Source organism: Leopardus geoffroyi, chromosome C1 (assembly GCF_018350155.1).
Source record: "Leopardus geoffroyi isolate Oge1 chromosome C1, O.geoffroyi_Oge1_pat1.0, whole genome shotgun sequence".
NCBI classification, from domain to species: domain Eukaryota; kingdom Metazoa; phylum Chordata; class Mammalia; order Carnivora; family Felidae; genus Leopardus; species Leopardus geoffroyi.
The window spans coordinates 154,251,216-154,269,834 of record NC_059328.1 but is presented as its reverse complement, the minus strand read 5'-3'; the positions used below and the strand labels follow the sequence as shown (position 1 = coordinate 154,269,834).

The following is an 18,619-nucleotide window of genomic DNA, read 5'->3' as shown; positions in this document are numbered from 1 at the left end:
AAAAAAAATCTTAAAAAAGAACAAAACACTCTTGGAGTGGAGAGGAGGGGAGAAGAAGGAGTGAATCTAATCAAAAATATCCTTTCAGGCCCACAGAGAAGAAATTGTATAGCTTGAACCTTCTGAACTACTTTTTGAGCATTAAAAAAAAAAATGTGTAAGCTTATAATCTTCTGGTCCTTGTGAGAAAAATGTTATCCTTGAGGAAACATGTGTATCCAATTTAAAGAATAGTATAAGACAATGAAGATAGCTCTTAGGAATTCAAATGATACTTATTAATGATACTTATTTTCTTGGGTGCAGAAATGAAGTAGAAGTGAAAATACCATCATCAAATATTCTCCTTTCTTAGCTCTCTAGTGTCTCTTTTTTAATGTTAAAAAAAATAGTTCACTAGAATACAGACTAAGTCAGCTTATCCTCTATGTTGAAGACTTACAATTATTATCTGCTGTGAAATTTTTTAATATAAACAGTTTGCCCATATTCAAATCAACTAAAAGACACAGAGCTTCCAAATGGGGTGCTCAAAATAAGGCACAAATAGAAGTCTCTCCTCAATGGGTTCCCTCCAACACTTGCTTTGAATATGTTTCTGGGTATTCACAAAGCAGGACAGGTGCCCTCAAGATCACACAGAGACCATCACGGTCTTTTGTTTTTCCCACTTTTTCTTCCCAGCTATACCCAGTCTTGTGCTGTCCCCAGAAACACAGCATCCTCAGGATGCATTAACATACACAGAGCCATAGACTGAAACATTTGAGAAGGATCTAAATCTCTGTTATAGTGTGAGAAAATTTCAGAATACAAATTATTTAGTTCTGAGGTAATTTGCAAATATACAATCACACATTCCTCAGTTAACTTGGCCCAGGTTTAAAGCCTTAATTAAACAGTCTGTTCTTGGATGGTTTCACTTGTATTGCCCCCAAAGGCAGCTGTTCCCACCTTTGGCCTTGACTCAGGGTCACTGTCCTTTTTTGCTAGGCAAACCATCACCTCAGGCCTCCCCCAAGTTTTACTCTACAGATTTTCTGAGCCTCCGGAGAGCCAGGCTCCTTTCCAGCCTGGGGCCTAATTCAAGTTCTCTGCACTCACATGGAAAATGTTCTGGCAGCTCCAGATGCAAGCTGAGAATTTTCTGACCAACATTCCTCTGGAGTCTGGGCAATGGCAGTTTACCTGATCTAAACATCCTCCCTTAATGAATATGCTCCACATATCTTATAATTATTTTACGTTTTTCCTCTCCTTCCTATGCTTCAAATTTTCAAAAACCATCTATCATCCTCTTTTTTCTACTCCTTATCACATACACCTAAGGGCTTCCTATCACCACTCTCCACTCTAACTTCCAATCACAGCTTCCATGAAAGTGCCCAAGCTCTAAATGTATCCTGGGACTTGTAAACTCTGCCTCACAGTTGAACCCTTATCACACTTTGGCCTAGCAAAAAATGGAGAATCACATTCCCCAACTTAAATGAAGATCTGTGACCAGGCATGGGTAGCAAACACCCCTGGGGACCACCCAGGCCCTTGGATCCTCCCTTCAGAGGACTGACCTTGAGCTGCTAGAGCCCCTTCTGCTCCTGTTCTTTGCACAGAGAACCGTAAGTGCTTAAGAGGCACTATATTCCTGGAAAAAACCCATAGCCAAGTACTGACTTGTGTGGGAGTTTGATAGCCCAGACTTTGCCTCAAGGTGGGACATGTCTGAGATGTAATTTATGTTCCTGAGTACCCAGTGGAATCAGTCTGAGGCTCAGAAATCACTTGAAATTTCTCTCTTGCTCATTTTCTTCCCCCTTTTCAATATTGCTTCCTCCACTCCCTTACCTGCTTCTCCTGAGAGCAATTCCTTAATAAATCCTGAATGTTTATACAGGAATTTTTATCTCAGGGTCACTTCTGGAGAATTCAACCTAAGAACCCATGCCATAGAAACATTTAATTAGGCAATGCCTAAACATTAATTAGGCAATACCCTGAATTAGGCAAAACTGAATATTCCAGATTTACCAAAATTTGTACCTCAGTACTAGCTGAAAACTTTAGAAATAAAATTATTCCCTACTAATTTTTTACAGTGTATATTTTCTTTGGTGATGTGCCTAATTTTCATATTAAGAATAAAAAATTAGGAGTGTGTATATGTTTAGTATAAAATGCCAAGAACAAAGGAAGGACTTAATTTATCTTAAAAAGCAGCCTGAATACAATCTTTTGACTTGTATCTTTGCTCCCAAACGCTATGGATTATTTTTTGTAACCACGTTTCAGAAATACGATCACTTCCAAAAGCCATTGCAAACAATTGGCTTTTGGTTTTCCAAGTTTATGATGTAACATTTAAATATAAATATGTATATAAAATTTTGTATTTTGAATTTTTCATGGAATATTATATCCTCAAAGTTTTTTCATGTTACAAATATATTTTCAGATAAATCAAAATCATATTAATGATACATTTTTATGCTGAATAAATTCACTTTAATTTTACTTTTTCCAATTTTTGTCAATTATGAATATAAATACATCATAAACATTTTAAAACTATATAAAAACTCTGGAAGGAAACAAACCAAAATACTATATTTATATTGAAGTATCCTTCTTTTTTTCTTCTTGTCTATATTTTTGAGATTATTGTCAAAAGAATATTCTATTTTTATAATGACACATTTTAAAACAATATAGCCAATATAATCAAAGAAAATAGCAAAATTTCTTAAAATATGTTGGCTTACATAATTTTTATTGATTTCCCAGTACACCCACTCTAGCCCATAAAGAAAATTTTACAGTATGGTTGTTTATATTGAAAATCACAAGCTATGCTTCCTCCACCTAGTAGATGGTCTGATCCTGGAACACAACTCATATTTGCTAAATAAATGATGTTTTATGGTTAAAAATAGCTTTTATTTCACTTAGTGTTCATTAACGGATTAAGCAAGATATTTCACAACGAGTACCACTAGCTGAGGCAGGCTTTTTGGTACTTATATTACATATAGAAATTCAAAATTTATATTCACACACCAAAACCCTTAATAAAAAAAAGGAACATCTACTCACATGAACATACTGAACATTAAACAAAAATACAAGAATTTCATATTTGTCTCCTGTAAATGCAAACATTAATGTGGTAATTATTTGTGTTTGAGATTTACATTTATTGTTATAACCTCACTATCATTTCAAATATTTAGTCACTACTTTATTGTCACAGTTGTAAGGAAAGCCTTTAGTTTAGAAAGTGCTTCATTGACTGTTGAGCACATTTGACTTCAATTTCAGGATCCTCATACTTCAAATGCAAACTTGCCTTAATACACTGGAAAGAACGTAGACACTTACGGAGCTAATTTAAGAAATTGAGTACTTTTACTGGAAAAAAAGTTGTGTTCTCATATCAACACCAGATATTTCCAAATGACATATCTGATAAAGGATTAATATCCAAAATATATAAAGAACTTATAAAACTCAACACCCAAAAAATAAATCATCCAATTAAAAAATGGGCAGAAGAGGGGCGCCTGGGTGGCTCAGTCGGTTAAGTGTACGACTTTGGCTCAGGTCATGATCTCACGGCTGGTGAGTTTGAGCCCCGCATCGGGTTCTGTGCTGACACTTCAGAGCCTGGAGCTTGCTTCAGATTCTGTGTCTCCCTCTCTCTCTGCTCCTCCCCCACTCATGCTCTGTCTCTGTCTCTGTCTCTGTCTCTCTCTTTCTCAAAAATAAACATTAAAAACATTTTTAAAAATGGGCAGAACATGAACGGCCATTTCTCCAAAGAAGACATCCAGATGGCCAACAAACACATGAAAAGATGCTCATCATCACTAATCATCAGGGAGATGCAAATCAAAACTACAATGCACTATCACCTCATACCTATCAGTCAGAATGGCTAAAATCAACAACATAAGAAACAACAGGTGTTAGTGAGAATGTGGAGAAAGGGGAACTCTCTTGCACTATTAGTGGGAATGTAAACTGATGTAGCCACTGTGGACAACAGTGTGGAGTTTCCTCAAAAAGGTAAAAAAAGAACTACATTACGATCCACAATTACACTTGCTGGATATTTACCCAAAGAATACAAGAATACCAATTCAAAGGGATACATGCACCCTGATGTTTATAGGAGATTTATTTGCAATATCTAAGATATGGAAGCAGCCCAAATGTCCATCGACTCATGAATGGGTACAGAAGATGCAGTATATATATATAGATAGATAGATAGATAGATAGATAGATATAGATATAGATATAGATAGATAGATAATGGAATACTATTTAGCCATACAAAAGAATGAAATCTTGTCATTTGCAATGACATGGATACAGCTTACAGGGTATAATTTTAAGCAAAATAAGTCAGTTAAAGTAAGACAAATACCATACAATTTCACTCATATGTGGAATTAAAAAAGGAAACAAACAAGCAAAGGCAAAAAAAAAATAAATAAGAGTGAGAGAGACAGAAAAACCAAGAAACAGACTCTTAATTATGGAGAACAATCTGATGATTACCAGAGGGGAGGTGTGTGTGGGATGGGTTAAATAGGTGATGGGGATTAAGGCGTGCACTTGTCATGAGAAGCACCAGGTGACATATGGAAGTGTTGAATTACTATATTGTGTACCTGAAACTAATATAACATTTTATGTTAACTAACTTGAATAAAAAAAAACCCACTTAAAACAATAGGCATCAGATAAATCTTCGTAGAACAAACAACAATAAAAAAGGATGATTTAATATGAAGCAGGCTACCATAGCAAGAAGGTAGGGATAGTCTGTCTCAGGGCATCTGAATAATAGAATAACTGTCAGTATGTAGTGGGCAAATCTGGCTTCAGGATGAACTGTGTCATTTCTTGAAGACCCTTCCAATAACATGAGCTTGTGATTATTCATGGAGGAAACTCTTTTGTATCATTTACAAAATTTGACCTCGACAACTTTAGCTTTATGGAAAGAGTGAGACAATCTTATTTTCCAGGGAATGATTTAAGAGGGAAAACTATTTACAAGGTACTAGATTGTGATGTCTTTCAATGCAAGGTGCAATAAAACAAGTGAGTTTTTTCTTCACTCAAGAGGTAGTTTTCATTGATTCAGATTTAAAAATATATAGTTAAATACACATGTACATTATGAGGTATTTAAAGGGAGAGTTAACATTTTAATAGTACACTTGATTAATGATGTCTTGCATGAAGTCAAAGCAAGAAAAGTCAGCGTGAATGACCTCTGAATTGAAAAAACTGCAGACTGAAATGTCTTCAGTAATTATTTTGGCTGCATAAAGTCTGAAGCAACAGAAGAGGTTTCAAAGTTATTTTATAGAACCCATAGGACTTAATATATCATAAGCAGTGAAGTCTTGGAAAGAATTATGTCCATTTATTTATGTTAAAATATGACAACTAGTAATAACATTATTCTAGTTGCAGTCATCATGCACAACCCATCTTTGCCAACTTCATGAAGCAATGAAAATCAAAAACAAAAACTTTTTATTGAGTTATTCTAGTAATTCTGAACAGCTGCAACTAGTCTATAAGAGTAAAATTTTTGCCAAAGATATTTTGTCAGCCCTTTATTTATCATCCAGTTCAATACTCTTTATATTTAAATACCAAGTAGGGGCGCCTGGATGGCTCAGTCCATTAAGCATCCAACTTCGGTTCAGGTCATGATATCGCGGTTCTTGGGTTTGAGCCCTGTGTTGGGCTCTGTGCTGACAGCTCAGAGCCTGGAGCCTGCTTGGGATTCTGTGTCTCCCTCTCTCTGGCCCTCCAACACTCACGTTCTGTCTCTTTCTGTCTCTCAAAAGTGAGTAAATGTTAATTTTTTTTTTTAATTTAAATACCATGTAATCTTCTTTCTTATTTCTCAGAAATATGAATGCAACTAGACAGGCCAAAGATGGTGTCAAGCTTTTCATACCGTCTCTTATTCATTAATCACACAATATGAAACACCTAAGATACTTTGCTAGTCAAGAGCAGCACTGAGGTTGAAATCCTGGCATCGTTCATTGCCACAAAGGATGAAATGTAGAGCACCCAGGAGACCAAGTTTTTCTCCCAGCATGTGAAGGCCCATTGTAGCATTCTTTTAGCTTTGGCTGTTTGTTCAAATATAAGCAAGTACGTTGAGAATCTTAGCTCACCTATTCCTTAGCCAGTTTCCTTTGTCCTACATCCCTCTACTACTTAGAGATTCACCCTAGCTGCCTCTTCCAACTCTAGTCTGAGGAGTACCCTTTGTTGCCCTGGCTGCTCACCAAATTTACCCAGGAAAGGCCAAAACAAATAGCACCATTGAGAGACATTACAAAATGGTTGTCACTTTGCCAGAAGCTCCAGGCAACTCACAAGCCCTCAGGGGGTCTCTAGGGATTAGTTGAGTCTAACATTCAAGTCTCCAGACTCTCTGGAACTCTGCTGCCCAAGGATCAATGCTCTTCTCATAGGCGGAAGGTAAGGATAATTTCAGGATGATTTTTCTGACTCATTTACAGAGCTTGCCCATGGCCTCTGAGTATGACAGAGATAAAGACAATGTCCTTTCAAGTGCAGATGGGTAGGTAAATGACTGCCCAGTAACACCGGGAAACCAACAGCACTTCAAACATACTGAGTAATATATAAGCCCGTCCAATAAAACACATGGTACAGTATTTTTGAGTAATGTTGGGCTTAACTAACAATGGACAACCACTAGAAGGCCTTGAGAAGAAGAGTTGTGTTTTTAAGAGGTTATTCTGGCTGCCCTGCAGAATACAGACTGAAGAGGATAAGAATGGGAGTGATAAGATGAGTCTGGAGTCCACTGTAGAGGTATCAGTAAAAGAAGATGGTGCTTGCTATAAGGTGCTGGCATGTGCACAATGTCTACAAGAAAAGTGTTCCACTTCACAAGAGTTTATCTGAGGACCTTTTTTGTGGCAATAATCACACAGCATAACCGATTACAAAGGCCACTTCTAATACCCTAACAGACAACTGTGTCATCTGTATATAAGAATGTGCCTATTAGCTAATCTCTCTGTGCTTCAATTTCCTCTTCCATAAAATGGGTTAATCATTCTACTTACCCCATCAGGTTGTTTTTGAGAATTGAAAACATTAATACATGTCAGAGTTTTGCACACAGGAAATATAAATAAATACAGCTATTTTTAACTTTATCTCCTCTATATTACAGATTGACAAAAGGGAGGATATAAATAAAAGTTTTTCAGAATCTGCATAATATCACTGGATTTTACATTAGAATGTAAAAGAAAGGATAAAAAGACAACCTTGTTTACCCCATCAATAAATATTATGAACCAGTCTTTCTATTTATTGACTCTGACCTCGCAGATTGTTGCTATTGAACAAAATTCAGTTTAGCTCATGGTTGATTCCTGTCCTCAGATTCAAAACAGAGAAGTCTTTGAAAGACATAAGCAATATTTTGTTATCCTAACAATTTTCCTTACAGGAAGAAAGTGAGGGTATTTTTTCTTTTCTTGTGTCTTAAGGAATCTTTTGACAGTGCCCATGGCTCCCCCATGGCTCCAGCTCTTGGTAGCATGCCCCAGGCCTTGCCCCCAGAAATCACTGGCCCCCTCATCATGGGGACTCATCCTGAGTCCAGCTTCTGGTTTTAGGCAACCACATATTCATATGTTGTCCTTTCCAACTGAGAGTGATTAGAACTTCTCTAGGTTGCCTTAACAAACCCTTGTTTAGCCTCTGTTTTCCATCACCTGGGTGATCAATTCCCTGTATTTGAAGGATTTAGAGTGGCTTCTGTTTTCCTGGCTAGTTGCTGAATGATAGAATAGTCATGGAATTGATTCAGTAGAACACACTGGCAAAGATCAGAGGCCACTATTCACAGAATTACATAGAGAGGAGGGAATTTGGGGGAGATACTTTACCTACCATGAACTTTCAAAATCAGTTTAAATAATGTTTAAAGTTTTGTTATAAAGATATGGCTGCTGGAGCACCAGGCTGGCTCAGTCAGTAGAGCTTAAGACTCTTGATCTCAGGGTTGTATGTTTGAGCCCACGCTGGGTGTAGAGATTACTTAAAAAATAAAATCTTAAAAAAAAAAAAAAAAGACATGGCTGTTTATTTTAGAAAAAATATCAAAAGTGTCAAAAATAAAAACATTTCTATTAATAACTATTAATATATGCCTCCTATATTTACTGTGTATTTTATAGTAGTATTTGGGATATCTGACGGGGGAAACAGTATTTGCTTTTAACCCACTAAATTTCATCTCATTAGATCTGAGCTATTTAAGATAGAATAGATACCAGCTTAACATTAATTTTATGACAGCACAGCTTGAAAGAGGTGAGAAGGAGAGGAATGAGGATCTATTAATCAAGATTCATTTGACCCCCCTCTTCCACTAAATGAAAGACTAGCAGGAGGCAGTAGCAGTTACTCTGGGAGGAACAAGCAGGCTTTATAATCCAGACGCTTTCTGCTAGCATCAAACAAGAAAACACAGAGGAAGAGAGAAGATAGTTCCTTTCAAGGGCAAAATGGATATATTCCTTTGAAATATACTGAGGCTACCAACTTCATATTCCATCTGAATTCCTAAATAGTTTCCCTTCAAAGACACATCTGTTGAGCTTTTTCTTTTTATCCATGAACACTGTTTGTACATTGCATATAAGACTACCAAGATGTTGCTCACATGACTTCAATTTAACCTTGCAAATCAATTATATTCTTCATGATAACCAGATTATTCCAAAGACCTCAAAAAATGTGAATTAAATGTTCAAGAATCACTCAAGTTGAAAGAACTTATGTCCAAAAATATAAAATATTCTAGAATTTGAAAGAATGTAAAGTGTTTATCACATCAATCATTCAGTCAGCCAGGAAAGTCTAATGCCAACCAACAATGATTGGGAATTCATCTATAAAAATCATCATTAAAATGCACTCCTTAATTTCTCTTTCATTACTTGCTTTCTTGTTAGTGGCTACTCTATTAGCTTAGGATTCCAGAAAGAATCAAATTGCAAATGGGGGTCTTGCCCTCAAAGGGAAAACTTCCTTAAGTTTCACAAAGGCTACAGACAGCCTGCCTTCTGTGCTGGAGGTCAGAGAAGAGCGGAGCAAACTCACTTCATTCTTGCTGCTCAGGCAGAGTTGAGTCGGCAGCTCTCTCCTAATGACTGAATTCCAAGGCCAAATAGTTCTGCAACTACTTGTTGCATTAGCTTCCGTCTCATGGAGCACAATTTGGAGTGTTCCATTTTTTAAAAGATTTAAAATAATAATGTTTTACAACTTTCTACTAGAGTAGTTTAAAATCAGAATATGTTATCAAAGGCTATCTCAGTTTGAAGTTGATAATAAAGCATCAAAAAGCATTACAGTGTAATTAACATTTTCCACTGGAAAGCTCCATCTCTTGCTTCTTCTTCCTCTTTCTCCTCTTCTCCTTTCTCCCTTTCATTTCACTTCTCTTCCTTTCTTCTCTCCTCTTCTTTCTTATTTCTTTATTTAGCATAAACTTGGTCCCTAACACTCCCTCAAGTTCCAACCCCAGTCCTACTTATTTCCTTCTCCACAAAACATCTTAAAATTTTATGTATACTCACTTCCTTGCTCTTCAAACCATTTGAAATTGAGACTTCACCACCACATTTAAAATTTCAAATTGTTGGGGTGCCTGGATGGCTCAGTCGTTTTAAGCATCCGACTCATGGTTTCAGCTCAGGTCATGATCTCACAGTTCATGAATTCAAGCCCCGTGTCGGGCTGTGTGCTGACAGTGTGGAGCCTGCTTGAGATTCTCTCTCTCTCTCTCTCATCCCCTGCCCCATTTGTACTCTCTCTCTCTCTCAAAACAAACTCAAAAAAATTTTTTAAGTTAAATTGTTAATTGTGAAAGTTAGTGACACTATCCCAGTTACCAGCAATTGACAAAATTAATAATGACAATGTTAAAGTATTATTTAAAAAATTCATTCACATTCATTCAAACTGGAAACTAATTATGATGTACCACATCCCAAATGTAATCTATACACTATACTTGGACTATAATCAGGTTTTGTATTTACATAACAAAATTTCTGTAAATATCAGAATAACTCACTTGGAGTAATAGACTAGTCAGGGCCATAGGTTTACTAGGGGGGAAGCCTGGGTGTCCCTTAATTGTCATTCTCAACCACAGGAAATAAAGAAATGAAGCCTAAGGGAAGGAGGCCTTATGATGGGGTGAGGAAATAAATATTTAGGGCTGGGAGTCTATGTGGAAATTCTGGTGGTGGGGGTGAACTGCCTGGTCATGTGGCAGCTGAGAAGATAAAGCTGTAAGTCGGTGGCCCTGGACCTAGAATAGTTGTAAAGATTCTATGTGTTTTCCTTCCATTGCATCATCCCTACTCTTTCACTGCTTTTTTAAAAAGGCATATCCTGGTCTCAGTTGTGCAAGGAGTACTTAGAAAAAGATCTGTGGCTCGGTCTGGACTGAAAAGGTAGTGAATGCAGCATTGCCTCCCCCAAGTCTGGAATGGGCAGAGTGGCAGTATCAGCAGCATCAGAGGCGGCAGCTCAGGGGGATAATGAGGAGGCCTCGCAGAAGAACCAGGCAGAAGTGGCCTTGTTTCTATGTACGTCTGAGGCAATAAACAGAACCTCAGGAAAAGCTGAGGGATTTGGTTCCTGACAGAAGCAATGGGAGGTCAAATCATTGTGCCTTGGATTGCATTTATGTCCATATCAAATTTAAAGAAGATTAAAACTAATTCATAGGAACTCCGGTAACAGAAAACTATATGGTGAATTTTATGGATTTTAATCCAACCCAGTAAACATTCATTCAGTGTTTTTTTATGAATAGGGAAGGAAGTTATAGACGGTATTCTCGAGGAATTTACAATACAAAATTCCAAAGAAGAAGAGAATTAATAAAGGCCTTAAAAGTAGTTCAGAATTTAACGGCCATACACAAGGAAGAAAATCTTATTTTTGAGATGGGGATTCAGGTAAGGTTTAATTGGCATCATGAAGGGGGCAGTGATGATGGAATCCAAAGAAGTTTCATGCACACCTCATGCACCAGTTGGAAACTGGGCTTAGGTATAAGCAACAGAAAGCCCAACGTGAGTTAACCAAATTAAACTTTAGTCTTTTTACCCAACAAGCATTTCTGGACAGGTGACAGTGCAGCAGCTCTCAGTACTGTCAACACCCCAGGCTCTGTCGCCTTTTTCCTCTACCTTCCTTAGTGTTCCAACTCCCATCCTGACAGTTCCAGGATGATTCCTGCTTCACTAGGCATCTCAGCTCTTGCTTCCTAAAGGAGAAGGAAGAAGAAAGAGATATGGAAGAGATAAGAAAATGTTGCCAAAACCACCACTTAGGTCTCCTTGGCTAGAAGTATGTCAAAAGGGCTCACCCCTTGTTTTCAGCGAGATTAAGATATGTAGTTTTTGTGTTCTTTTTGTTTTAGCTGGTCACACTGTTATCCCCCTTCCAAAAAATAAAAATTAGGGTTCTGCTAAAGAAAAAAAGGTGGAGGGGCGCCTGGGTGGCGCAGTCGGTTGAGAGTCCGACTTCAGCCAGGTCACGATCTCGCGTTTCGTGAGTTCGAGCCCCACGTCGGGCTCTGGGCTGATGGCTCAGAGCCTGGAGCCTGTTTCCGATTCTGTGTCTCCCTCTCTCTCTGCCCCTCCCCCGTTCATGCTCTGTCTCTCTCTGTCCCAAAAATAAATAAACGTTGAAAAAAAAAATTAAAATAAAAAAAAAAAGAAAAAAAGGTGGAAAGAGTATTATATTAGTAACTATTAAGATGTGCCAACATCCCACTTATTAATTCTGCAGCCTAGGATAAAAGTCAACTAACATTTCTGTATGGCAGTTTCTTTACCTGTGAAATGGTTATAATAATATCTTCCTAGTAAATGTTTGGGTGAGGATCAGGGACCATGTATTCAAGATGTTCAATATAGTCCTGACAAGTTAGGAGAGCATAATAGAGTGTAGCTGCTGTTACTGTTTAATTGGTTTTTTGTTTGGTTTATTAGAAATTGAAGGAGGAGTCCAATTTCAATACATAAATACTGGAAGAATAAAATTTTAGATGAAGGAAACAAGATCACAAAAACATGGACTTAGAAAAAAATATGTAAGGGGTACATGGGTGGCGCAGTTGATTAGGCATCTGACTTTGGCTCAGATCATGATCTCATAGTTCGTGAGTTCAAGCCCTGCATCAGGCTCTGTGCTGACAGCTCAGAGCCTGGAGCCTGCTTCGGATTCCGTGTCTCCCTCTCTCTGCCCCTCCCCTGCTTGTGTTTTTTTTTTTTTCTTATTCTCTCTCTAAAATAATAAAATAAACATTTAAAAAAATATGTAAGAAAACTTAGAGCGTGTTCAGGAAATTTTACATAGTTTAGGAAGACTATCACTCATGTGAAAGGGAAAAAGTGAATGGTAATACTAGGAGGTCAGTATTCTGGGTCATATGATGAGTGTTAGCAGTGGGGGGTGGGGCTGGAACAGGGGTATAAGAGGCAGGCCAAAGGGTTTGATGCCTCGGCAGATAATGTGGAAGCACTGAAGTTTTCAACACAAGATTAAGTCCAAGCTATGCTTCATGCTGACCACTGTGACAGCAGTGCATACGATATACTTGGCAGCTGGAGAAAAACCAAAGCAAGAAGAGTAGGGGAATTAATTTATACCCAAACAAAACATAATAAAAGCCTGAAGTGGGATAGCAACAACAGAATAGAAAAGAGGAACTGATTCAGGAGTCATTTTTAAAACATTACTTACAGAATTTGGCATCCAACAGAATAGAAAAGGTCAGGGAAAAGACGGTGCCAAGGTAGTGAGCTAAACTTCAAGCTTCGTGGTGTCATTAGCCAGGGTGGAGGGTAGAGAGCAGGCCAGGGAGAGAGAGGACCACATTAAAAAGGTGGAAGGAAAGAATGGAGAGGGAGGCTGAGGGGAGAGATGGAAAAATACTGAGAGTAGAAACATTTAGTCATGTAAAATAAGATGTATAAAAACGGTTATATTCCAAGGGGTTGTTTAATCCATAAAAGGAATTTTCTCAGGCGAAGTAATGAATCTGTGAGAGCAAGATGCCTAATCCGAGTCATGCGCTAATCTGGCTGTGTGGGGAGGCACCACCCATGAGCACTTTAGAACATGTACTTGGTGTTCAATGGCATTAGCATAGAAATAGTCCAAAAGTATGCAAACGTGTTTCTGAAGAAAATTCCCACTACTTAGTCTTTCACTCTCGTTAGGATGCAAAATTATTCCTCTGGAAATATTTGGGCACAGTTTGCCCTTCCTAGAGGCAGAGGAATGAGTTAATTTACCTCTTTAGGATCCCTCGCAACGACGTTCAGATCTTGTGATCATGGGCTCTGGGCTCAGTTTCAGCAGTTAATGGTCACAATGGAAACCCAAAGCGAAAGCAGACTGGGGAATCACTGCTGGAATCAAGGCGCTTTGTCACTTTGAGAAGAACAGAGTAAGGAACATAAGTGGTCTATTGACAGAATTGTTTGCTTATCATTTTTGGCACCTGGCATTTAAAACCGGGCAGGAAACACCTTTGAAAAATGATAATCCCAAACAGTTTAGACTTAATACAGTACTTTCATCTCTGTTTCTGGGATTTGGGGTCATTTAGATTTTAACACTCTAGCCATAAACCATCTAAATACATTCTTAAGGTTGCAGTAAGGGATAATTAGATTCTAGGATCATAGTTTTGAAGAATTTATACAGACACAAATCTTTTCAGTAATTATTCAGCATTATTTCAAGTCAAACGCTAGTTTGTTTCAAACTTCAGGAACCCCTTTGAAAAAGGTTATGTGTTTTCTTCCAGTATTTTGGTTTACTTTAGAGATACTCATTTCCCCATAAATGAAGTCACTGGAATTTATTACCAAATTTAATTTGGTACCTGCTCTGCCCTAGACACTTCATCAGCACTGATGTAAAAAGATACAATCTGATTATGCTAAATTATCTCACCTGTGATTAGGAATAACTCATTTCAGGAGTCAAAGTGATTGTAAATAAATTCGTATTAGAGGGCTGAATAATTGCAAATCGTGTTTTTCTCATCTTTTAAAAATTTTATTACATGTGAGGTTACAGGTCCCATGAGTTTATGGCACTTAACCTAAAGGCAGTAAAAGTGCTAAGCTGGGTATATAATGATATTCGTAAGTCACCTTACACTAGAAAAAGACTGTTGGTAGCTGCCTACAGTGAAACTAAACTGTCCTCTTTCCTCCTTCATAGTTGTGCAAGTACACTGTTAGTGGGAATCTCACTTGAGGTTCCTAACTGCTAAAGTAATAATGTCTTGTATGTATACAAGACCTTCCTTGTAGAGTTTTTTTACCAAAAAAAAAAAAAAAAAAAACAATTGGAGATTTTTGTTACTATCTCCTTCTACATTCCCATAACCACATATTTTATAGGCTTAAAAATTAAAGATTAAGTCAAGGTCATCCAGTGAGAGATTAATTTTTTAATGCAAAGGCTAGTGTTCCATTCATTTTCTTATCTCTATTACCCTAAAAATCACATTTAGCATGTATCATAAGTTAAAACTTTGTAAATCACCGGTTAGCATCTGACTCAAGGTATCATGACTCACAAGCAGCTTTCTTAATAAACCCATTTGCTCAGCATATAACGCCAAGTTAAAAGAATTTAAAGAACTCGGATTAGGTTGCTTTTTAGTAGTTCTCATAGTGACTTACTAAATTAAATGACAAATTGAAATGCAGCTGAAATAACTCCGGAACTGGTTCTGTTAATGGTTAATGAAAAGGTTTCAATCTCTAATGCTCATCTCTGGAACGTTTATTTTCGTGAAAGTGAGTTCTGTTCAACAAGTACTAATGAGACATTTGTAGGGTTAAAACTTTGCATTTGAATTTTTTTTTTAAGAAAATCACAGCAACAAGTTCAGAGAAGTATGGGGTATGGATGGGATGTCAATTAGTGCTATTCAAATTAGCATTCATTCCAATTAGTGCTATTGATCTTCAAGTACATGCCAGAGCATGTTCAGGCTCTTTCATAAACATTATGACATTTAATTCTCCTTCAAACATGATAGGGTAGGCATGGCAAGCTCTGTTCCATAAATGACAACATTTCAGGATTCTGAGATTTAGTTTGATGTTTTGTCCACAAGCTTCATGGTAGCAAAACAAGTTGTCTGAACCTTGCATGGGGACCCAAGGATAGACTAGCATATAGTATTTATTCTAATGATAATATTTATCATGAATTGGTTAATTCATTTATAAATTGGGCTGATATTATTAGCAAACAAATAAAGTTATACTTGAATAAAATGAAACTTCAGCAGGGCTGTGGCAATGGAACATATTGTGGACTTTTATATATTTCTATGTGGCCTAAATGTTATTAGAGTAAATGGTAATTGTAACTAAAAACAAGCAAAATACAAGAAAATGGAAGGAAAACTTTGGTTAGATTTACCTGAAGTCTGGGACTGTCCACTTATTTTAATTTGATACTGGGTCTTCATACTATGTGTGGTGGAAATCAAGAACAACAAGAACAACAACAATAATAATAATTGAAAACATGTATGTTGTATATATTCAAACATGTTACTGCATGGCATGTATGTCCTATATATATCAACTCATTTAATCCTCACAATCCTTTGAACTAGAGATAATTGTTATCGCCATTTTAGAAATGAGGAAATCACAACACAGAAAGGTTTAAGAATCTTCCAAATTTACACATATAGGAAGTACACACATCCCAAGCAGTATGCCTCATAAACACAGGCCATCTATTGTCATACATGTTGGAACTCCCCTATGGTCTAGTTCAATGACTATTAGGTAATGCATTGTTTTGATAGTTGCACTTTGGCACTGAAATCACAGCTTCCTAATCCTGACCTCATTTAGAGAGAGCCAAATTACGTTTAATTCCCAATTCAGTACATATTTGTTGGGACCCTGTCAGGTGCCAGATAATCTTCTGGATGCTTGGATGTATCGGCTACCTTTGGGCAACTGAAGTGGTAGAAGAAGAAAAAAAAATCATTTGCCTGAATTCTTCATAAAGTAAAGTCCGCGATCAAGACTTCTTGTAAGTGTAAGTGGATAATTTAGGAGTATTATCTGAGTGGACAAAATTAGGGACAAGAGGAATAAAAGAAGTGTGGGTGAGGAATCAATTAATGGATGCAGTAAGTTGGCCACCACTCTCTTATTCTATACCTATGAGAAACTTTGTAAAAGGCATACAGGAACATTTGCCTTAGGGAACTAAATGCCCAACTCCCTGGCCAAGGATAGCCCTGCAGGATCAAGTTCCCCCACATTCAGGTTACACTAATTTTGAATCCAGCAAGTTGCCAAAGGAAGTCTGCACTGTCAGAGAAGCCCTAAGACGGTAATTTAGGATGGAAGTCTGAGGTAAGGCATTTCATCCCTGAGTCAGGCTGCAACTACATGAAACTGATCAAAGTCTGCAGGCAGTTCATGAGATCGAACCCCACACTGGGCTCTGTGCTATCAGTGCAGAGCCTACTTGGGATTCTTTCTCTCTCCCTCTCTCTCTACCCCTCCCCTGTGCTCTCTCTCTCAAAAATAAATAAATAAAAACTTAAAAACAAAAGCCCACAGGGAACCAGCAGCCACTGCCAAAGCCAGAATCATAGGTGAGGCCAGCAGGATTGAGAGCTGTGTATCAGCTAAGCAATGTAACAATGAACAAACATAAGAAAATAACAGCATTTGAGAAAGTGACAAATGCTATTGATAAACAAAAACCAAAATAAGGCAGTTAAGGAGATTTGGAATGAGAATGGTGAAAGAATTAGGCTGAAACCTAAATACAGTGGTCAGCATTGCCTATAATTGAACAATGACTTGAAGAAGGTGAAGGAACATGTCATGCAGATAACTGAAACTTGAAAATAATCTGAATACTGTCAATTATTAAGAACTGTTGAGGAAAGGAGTTAAGATGACAGAGAATCCTGCAGACCCTGAGCTTGTCTTGTCCCTGAAGCACAGCTAGATCAGCATGAAACCATTTTGAACACCTAAGAAATTGATATGAGAATTAACACAACAATCCACATAACTTGGGCCACAGAACTCAGCAGGTACGCGGTATGGAGAGGTGAACTAAAGGAGAGAAAAGCCGCAGAGGCTAGGGAACTGTTTTTGCAGAGAGAGGACAGAGAAAAAGAATGCCGGAGAGTGCAGTGCATCAGGATTGTGCAAGAAAAGCACTCCCCCAAAAGTAGCTGGAGAGAAAGAGAATGAGTGTAAGCACTCACAGGGGACTGAAAAAGAAATCTGTTCCACAAAACCATTTATAGGAAAAAGGAAAGAGTTTCAATGCCACCAGGATTCTATAAACTGTGGAGCACAGAGTCTGAAGTTTTGGAGCTCAGTGCCTGGTGGTGCTCTGGTGAGGAAATAGGGTGAATCCCCAAGAGCAGGCAGCAGGGTCTGAGGGGACTGTGTACCACATGGGGAGAAGTGGTTCCCTGTTTGGAGTGAAATTTGGTAGAGGCAATATGGCCTCTCCACAGGCAAAGGTCCCAGCAGACCCTGGAGAGCAGCCACGTTTGCTGGTATTGGGACAAAGATGCCAGAGTGCAGTGAAACCTGGCACAGGCTGTGTGTTGTGACTTGCCATAATCTCTGAACCTCTGCCACTACACAATTGCATGAATGTTTTCTGGGGCAAGCAGGCACCCAGGCATTGCTCAACAAGACCCTCCCCCAGAAAGTCAGGGCAAGTCCAAGCCACAGGGGGTCTCTGAAGCATGGGTTTTTAAAACACAACCCGATCTGAGACAAACTCTGGAGGGAGGTGCCACCTGGCAGACAGATAGATTTGATATGGACAGGGTAGAAGCAAGGAGTGGACAGAGGCCTGAGACAAAGGAGGGGTACTTGATCGTGGATTGGTGAGAGCAGGAAGTTCCTGTGCCAGAGACTAGGGAGTTGGATGAAGCCATTTCCACCTCTCCCATGTACCACATTGATCCACTCAAGTAAACTAAGCAGTGCCACCTAGTGGAGAACAGAGCTGTTACACTAAGCCCTGCCCAACTGTGTCCTCCAAGCACATCCCCTAGAAGACCAGCACAAGTCACTCTACCTGCTTAGTGTACAGACTATAAAAGTCTTCACAGTTTCAATTCTAGGGGCAAATGGATGTAACTACATTCAGCTTTCATTCTGTTTGCTGGTTCATTTATTTGTTCATTTTCTTTGCTTCTGTTTTCCCTTGAATTGTTTTCTTTTTTTCTTTTTTTCTTTACTTCTCTCTTCCTCATTCTCTCTTCCTTAATTCTCTTCCTCATTCTTCTTCATTCTCTTTGAGAAAAGAGAAAATTTTATTTTTATTTTATTTTCAATTTTTTGTTCGATTTCATTTTCTTTATTTCATTTTATTCTATTTTATTACGTATTTTTTTTTAATTTTTAAAGTTTTTCTTACCTTTTTTTCCCTTTTCTTCCCCTTTTTTCTCTATTCTATCAAG

At 37.9% G+C, this 18,619-nt stretch overlaps 1 long non-coding RNA gene across 3 annotated transcripts in view; it reads right to left on the bottom strand.

Moving 5' to 3' along the window:
* LOC123599007 overlaps nt 1-18,389 on the bottom strand; it is a 38,562-nt gene extending 20,173 nt beyond the window's left edge. For 2 of the 3 annotated variants that reach the window (XR_006712928.1, XR_006712927.1), the window contains exons 1-4: nt 18,235-18,389; nt 15,571-15,620; nt 13,413-13,551; nt 11,298-11,374 (exon numbers count right to left, since the gene is read on the bottom strand). This is a non-coding gene — a long non-coding RNA (uncharacterized LOC123599007). Of the gene's footprint in view, nt 1-11,183; nt 11,375-13,412; nt 13,552-15,570; nt 15,621-18,234 lie in introns of those variants that run through there. The other variant, XR_006712926.1, reaches the window with a different exon arrangement.
* Nucleotides 18,390-18,619: the final 230 nt, after the last annotated feature.